The 7,571-nt window shown below is 37.7% G+C and overlaps 1 non-coding gene and 1 pseudogene across 1 annotated transcript; both read right to left on the bottom strand.

The window, feature by feature from the left end:
- Positions 1-436, bottom strand: part of LOC113369345 — a 3,419-nt pseudogene extending 2,983 nt beyond the window's left edge.
- Positions 437-763: 327 nt separating this feature from the next.
- LOC113369344 lies at positions 764-918 on the bottom strand. The gene has a single exon (XR_003366471.1). It is a non-coding gene; the product is annotated as a 5.8S ribosomal RNA (ribosomal RNA).
- Between the last annotated feature and the right edge of the window lie 6,653 nt (positions 919-7,571).

The following is a 7,571-nucleotide window of genomic DNA, read 5'->3' as shown; positions in this document are numbered from 1 at the left end:
ACCCCTGAACGGTTTCACGTACTCTTGAACTCTCTCTTCAAAGTTCTTTTCAACTTTCCCTCACGGCACTTGTTCGCTATCGGTCTCGTGGTCATATTTAGCCTTAGATGGAGTTTACCACCCACTTAGAGCTGCACTCTCAAGCAACTCGACTCTGAGGAGAGATCCTCTCGATACGCGCAACGGTCGCTACGGGCCTGGCACCCTCTATGGGTAAATGGCCCCATTCAACATGGACTTGAACTCGCCGCAACGCACCGAGATAATCGGATCCTTCCTAACACTACATTTCCCAGCGTCCGTCTCCGGCCGCGGGATTTAGTGCTGGGCTCTTCCCTGTTCGCTCGCCGCTACTAAGGGAATCCTAGTTAGTTTCTTTTCCACCGCTTAGTAATATGCTTAAATTCAGCGGGTGATCTCATCTGCTCTGAGGTCGTATTATGATTATGATGTGCTTGCAAACGTTAGTAAGCAAGCGCACACAAAATCGACGAGGAACCTTTGAATCGTCCAAATTTGCCGGAACGAAACCGCATTTCGAAGAGTTCGGGTTTCCGGTTATTGGGAGGGTCGCAAGAATATAAAATCTCTAGGACTCACAACCCGTTGTAATCCCACAGAACGTCAACGAACGGAAATGTCCGATGTTGCAAAGTGGACTGGCTCACACGTTGAGTGAATTATTTAAGAGCACGCATATACGCGAAACTCCATCATTCGCCGGCAAGCCGTTTAAAGCAAGCGGCAGTCTGGTAATGTTATACGACTCTCAGCCAGAGGTGGTCCGGGAACAGTATCCGAGGACCGCAATGTGCGTTCTAAATGTCAATGTTCATGTATCCTGCAGTTCACATGTCGACGCGCAATTAGCTGCGTTCTTCATCGACCCACGAGCCAAGTGATCCACCGTTCAGGGTGATTTTATATATATTTATACATGTTTCGATCGTGATTTCCTCGAAATCGTTTAAGATAACTCGGGCGATTCTGAAACTAGTATGATTACTATGGTTACAATTAGTACAGAACATCTAAGGGCATCACAGACCTGTTATTGCTCAATTTCGTGCGACTAAATGCCGCCTGTCCCTCTAAGAAGATATATTTGTACGCCGGTAGTGAGAACCACAACCAACAACGACCGAAGCCGAAGCGGAGGGTCTTTGCGATACCAGAAAGTACGTCTATTTAGCAGGCTAGAGTCTCGTTCGTTATCAGAATTAACCAGACAAATCACTCCACCAACTAAGAACGGCCATGCACCACCATCCACCGAATCAAGAAAGAGCTCTCAATCTGTCAATCCTTCCGGTGTGTGGACCTAGTGAGGTTTCCCGTGTTGAGTCAAATTAAGCCGCAGGATCCACAGTGCCCTTCCGTCAATTCCTTTAAGTTTCAGCTTTGCAACCATACTTCCCCCGGAACCCAAAAGCTTTGGTTTCCCGGAAGCTGCCCGCCGAGTCATCGGAGGAACTTCGGCGGATCGCTAGCTGGCATCGTTTATGGTTAGAACTAGGGCGGTATCTGATCGCCTTCGAACCTCTAACTTTCGTTCTTGATTGATGAAAACACATTTGGCAAATGCTTTCGCTTCTGCCCGTCTTGCGACGATCCAAGAATTTCACCTCTAACGTCGCAATACGAATGCCCCCAGTTGTCCCTATTAATCATTACCTCGGAATTCCGAAAACCAACAAAATAGAACCGAGGTCCTATTCCATTATTCCATGCACACAATATTCAGGCGAATGAGCCTGCTTTAAGCACTCTAATTTGTTCAAAGTAAACGTACCGGCCCACCTCGACACTCGGTGAAGAGCACCTTGGTAGGATTTTGAGTTGGGCCGCCTTTTTACGGGCTAAGCCCACCGGTAGGACGTCCCACAGACATGCCTGTTGAACACCGCGAGCGGTGAACCGACAGTGTGGGACACAGATTCAACTACGAGCTTTTTAAACGCAACAACTTTAACATACGCTATTAGAGCTGGAATTACCGCGGCTGCCTCTAATCGCTGGAATTACCAGACTGGCGCTCTAATAGATCCTCGTTAAAGGATTTAAAGTGTACTCATTCCGATTACGGGGCCTCGGATGAGTCCCGTATCGTTATTTTTCGTCACTACCGCCCCGTGCCGGGAGTGGGTAATTTGCGCGCCTGCTGCCTTCCTTGGATGTGGTAGCCGTTTCTCAGGCTCCCTCTCCGGAATCGAACCCTGATTCCCCGTTACCCGTAACAACCATGGTAGTCGCAGAAACTACCATCGACAGTTGATAAGGCAGACATTTGAAAGATGCGTCGCCGGTACTAGACCGTGCGATCGGCACAAAGTTATTCAGAGTCACCAAGTCAAACGGTGAACAAGGCAAGCCCGCCACCGATTGGTTTTGATCTAATAAAAGCATTCCTTCCATCTCTGGTCGGAACTCTATTTGCATGTATTAGCTCTAGAATTACCACAGTTATCCAAGTAATGTGGGTACGATCTAAGGAACCATAACTGATGTAATGAGCCATTCGCGGTTTCACCTTAATGTGGCTTGCACTGAGACATGCATGGCTTAATCTTTGAGACAAGCATATACTACTGGCAGGATCAACCAGGGTGCTATATATATAATAGCATAGTGCGTAAATGTCCCTCGGCGTCACCCGAGAGACCACACTTTGTATAGAAAAGTTCGATGAATATTTCTAAACAACGAATTTTCTTACATATATATATCTGAGTCGTACGATATTCCCTGAACATAACGAAGAGTTTACATCGCGACTTGATATTTTATATATTCTGCGCTTACACAGAGGCTAGACCTTTAACAACCGTCGAAACGGCGGTCCGTACATGAAATTTGCGGTCCGCAGACCCAGTTAATTTCAAACAGTCTCTTTACCCTTCGTTAGATTGAAAACGTCGGGGCGAATTCATTATAAGAATTCATCGTTATAACTAACTTTTATTCTCGCTCGGAGAGTATTGAGTTGATTGCATTTGTATATTTTATTTTCCGCATAAGAGTCTTTGCGTCAACGACACATGCCCGCGGATATGCTGTACAGTATGGTTGAACCCGGCCGTAAACCGACACCCGAACATATACGGCGTATATTATTCTAGACACGGTCTACGACAGTTTGACCTGCAGCGACGGGTCGCCTCGGGTTACCGTGCGAACCATCACCGCGATGGTCTGGACAGGCTATATGGCGGGTCGCAAGAAAATAAATTCTCTAGGACGCGCAACCACTTTAGCAATTTTAGAGCACGTTGTGGTCCAAAACCAAAGTAAAATTGAAATATGAATATTTCACTGTGTGTGAGATTGAAAAATCTGCTTTTGCTGATTTTTCATTTTCTTAAAACAACGCAATGAAGCGAATGTTCAAATTCGCACAATTTGAATAAAATGTGTAGAGTATATAGAATACTAACGCAAGCGTTTACTACAATCGACTTTAAAACACTAGACTTTCATCTAGCGCCCAAAGAATTGATTGAGCTATGCGTTTAAAGTATAATATTCAAAAAGAACGCCGTTTTCACAACGAACTTCGTCATTCGCTCAGGCATCTGGCGATACATGGCAGTGCTCTCACACAATGCATAAGAGCGGTAAGCGGTTGTAAACCGCGTCACGCTGCTTTTGCACACTGCGCAATATTTTGCGACTAGCTCCGGTCAAACGTTAATGAAACAAATGATCATTGCCAGAGGCTTTTGCCCACAGTATATTATACTATAGGAGCGCACTTGATTACAGCAATAATTTGTCGAGTAATCACAAGATTTCATATTTGTGGTCAGCAGACCCAAATAATTTTAACTCGCACCGATCTAACTTTCATAAATGAATGATCCTCGGTGCGAGAAGCTTCGTCAGTTCTGCTTCACCACCCATCTATTTGACTTTAGTCCATTTGTAAAATCCTACATTATTAAAATATATAGATTTTATATTTGCGGTCCGCAGACCCAAATAATTTCACAAGGTTCGCATTAAAGTTGTTTAGTTTATATTTAGTGGCGGATTAGGCTTTCTGCCGCCCTAGGCCCTATCCGATCTTTTTATTAAACAATTTTTTACTTTTTTTAATTAAACTATAATTTTATTCTAAACTACTTAAATACAACTTTTAAATTTCCGTAAAGTACTCGTAAATTATAGCAATCGCAAAAGATCGAAAATAAAAATTTTTGCATATTTTTACGTTTCAGACATTTCTGAACATTTTGGCATACCTTAAAAAAATTGATGTGTGTGTATGTATGTATGTTTCATTCTCATAGATAAGAAAGTTCTGATTAGTTTTTGGCTAAGACGGGTTTAGCCGTTTGGAAAATACAGAACAAAAGTGAAAAATTGTAATTCAGTTTTAGAAAGAACCGAGAGGCTGGTTTCCGAATAATTCAAAAAAAATTTACTTGTACTGAAGGAATGAATAATTACCTAAATTTTTGGGAAGCAGGTTTAACGGTCGACCAATCTTTTTTTTTTGTAATTAGTAAAAGAGAGAAAAAATTCGTCAAAGTTTTAGCCCACAATTTTAAGTCGATTTTAAAAATTCAAAAACCATTCGAAAAATCTTGGTTGGAAATCGTATTCATTAATTTTTGGTAAAAACCTGCCGGACATATTAGGTTTGCGGGACGATCGGACGAGCCGATTGTTTGGAATTAGCATAAAAAAGCAAAAATATTACGTTTTTGGAACAAAGCCAGAAACTGATTTTTAAAATTGAAAAAAGATTTCTGAAAGATATCAATTAGGAATCAAAATATTTGACTATTTTAAAAATTCATCAAAGTTTGATAAAACTTCATAATCAAAATTTGTGTTAAAAGGCGCTTTTGTGATGTGATAAATCAAAATTTAATTTTCAAAAACGCCTGAACTGATTTCACAAATTAAAAAGACATTGGACTAACCTCGAAAAATAGAACCGAGATATTCAAAAATTTCGAGTTTTTTTTTTAATTCTAAAGTAATTCGATTATTTGAAAATTTTAGATATTTTAATTTTCTCAAAATTTTGAAACCAGTGGACTTGCCGTTTCGGAAAACTAATCATTTCTTCATATCACTAAAATACCACGAACAAAATATTTTTTGAGTCATTCCAATCGGATGATCTGTACTCTAAAAACCTTCATGACCACTTTTGCACCTTCTGCGCTCTGTATCTCCAAAAATGCTAAACCTGCCTTTGGCATAAACAGTACGCCTCTCAGTCAAAGCCAAGTGAATATTTTTTGAATCATTCATGGTGATTGATCCTTGCGAAGGACAATTAAACTATCTAAGAACTTTGAAACAATTAAACTAGTAAACTTTGAAAATTAAAAATCTTGGTACGGAATGATTCAAAATAATGAAGACAAAATTTGTAATAATTAATAATTTTTTTATAAAAAATCTAATAATTTGATGTCAATGATCATTTTTTATCACCAAATGATACCTTTTTGGGTCACCAAAAACGCTGACCATGCTCTCGCAAAATTTTCGATAGTTCTTATTTCGTCATACAAGTAAAAAGTGTCTTGAATTATTCAAATAGGACGCTCCGTTTTTGAAAAATTGAATTAGCACTTTTTTCACTCTTTGCTCCCTATTCCGAAATGGATGGAACTGTCTCTGCAAAAAACTAATCAGCACGTCTTCCCGAATGCCAATTGGCAAAAAATTGTAACCGCATAAACACATGCATACATCCATTTTTTCTAAGGCATGTCAAAATGTTCAGGAGAACTTGAAGCGTAGAGTTATATAAACAATTTTATTTATGATTTTTTAGGATTATTATAACTTAGCCTTCCTGAAGTTGAAAAAAAAGCCAATTGGAGGAAGCATACCAAATTGTCAGATATTTTAGTTTAAGATTTAATTTTATACTACAGGCATATTTAAAAAAATATATTTTCACATACAAAAAAAATGACAAATTAATTAACAACAATGAATATATTGTGTTAATTCGTCATTGTTTGATTTAATACCGAAAATAAAACTAGAAACAATCGAACAGTTTTTAAAGCGTTTTAATTATAAGATTCACCTGAACAAAATTACAAAAAACGAACAGTTTTTCAATATTTCTTCAAAAAATCTTATCAGTTTGATAATTATTATATTAAATATGATACATCAAGAAAATATCAATGCGGCACCCACGAATAATAAATTTGATTAGAAAACGCATTACGTTCTATTTCATCGAAAATGATCTCCAAATTTACAAAAAAAAATTTCAGGATCTATCCTTAACATGAATTGTCGTGTCATTTCATCGAGTTTAAAATATTTACATTTTGAAAAACTTGCCGCCCCCTAAATTATGCCGCCCTAGGCCCGGGCCTAACGGGCCTATGGGGTAATCCAGAACAAATAACATGAATTTCTAATATAAATTATATTAGAAATTCATGTTATTTGTTAATAAAAATGTTTAAAAGATAAATTTGGTTATAATTCTTCTCCCCTAGAACCTAACTATATATTTCAAAATTAAGGTGGCACTCTAAATCATATTGGTAGAGTGGCTTGGCACACTACAGTTAAAAGCTTGCCGACCCCTGTTCTAGATCATACTAAAATATTACGGCCCTATGACAAATTATTTAGCTTTAAAAATTCGTCAAAGTTTGCAAAAATTGGTATCGTTTTTTTTGACATTTGTCAAAATTAGACCTTTGATCGAAGTTTTCTCAAAAACGCCTGAACCGATTTCAGAAATTTAAAAGCCATTTGATGTATTTCGGCGAGGACTATCGTTTGTCAGTTTTGGGCGACGATCTGCTAAGCCGTTTTTTTGAAATTTGAAAAAAAGTGTTAAACTTTTCGTCCACATTTTAGCTCATCCTACCGAACCGATTTTAAAAAATCAAAAACTGTTCGAAAGATATTAGTTGGGAATGATACTGATTAGTTTTAGGTGAAAATCTACCGAGCCGTTTTCTTGTAATTAACTGTTGAAAAAAAAATTTAAGCCGATTTTTATGGAATTTTTTTTAGCGATATATACTATGGTCTTATAGTCTATAAGACCATAGTATATATCGCTAAAAAAAATTCCATAAAAATCGGCTTAAATTTTTTTTTCAACGATTAATTACAAGAAAACGGCTCGGTAGATTGAGTAAATAATCGACCGATATGAGTAAATAATCGACTCAATCAATAAAAACTAAATTAATTTATGAGTGATTAAAAGTATTCCGAGTGGATTTATTACACATAATTGAAAACAAACAAACAGATTAACTCGGAGTATTTTCTAAAAGTAAATTTTCAGAAATCAATAATTTTTATAATTGAACCAGTTTCCAGGACTTTAATGGTTTATTATGTTCAAGACCAAGTACTCTATCATTATACCAAGTAAATAGCCTAATTTTAATTTTAACAAATGTCAAAAGAACTACTCATTTTCTCAAACTTTGATGATTTTTTAAAATCAAACTATTAGTCGTAAGGCCGTAATATTGCAGTAAATTCTATAAGTTATAGAATTTACTGCAATATTACGGCCTTACGACTAATAGTTTGACTAATAGTTTGATAAGGCCGTA

The sequence above is a fragment of the Ctenocephalides felis genome, unplaced genomic scaffold, assembly GCF_003426905.1.
Source record: "Ctenocephalides felis isolate EL2017-DRISC unplaced genomic scaffold, ASM342690v1 CF-g0.4_SCAFFOLD_01256, whole genome shotgun sequence".
NCBI lineage: Eukaryota > Metazoa > Arthropoda > Insecta > Siphonaptera > Pulicidae > Ctenocephalides > Ctenocephalides felis.
The sequence above is the reverse complement of the archived record's forward strand: the minus strand, read 5'-3'. Positions and strand labels throughout refer to the sequence as shown.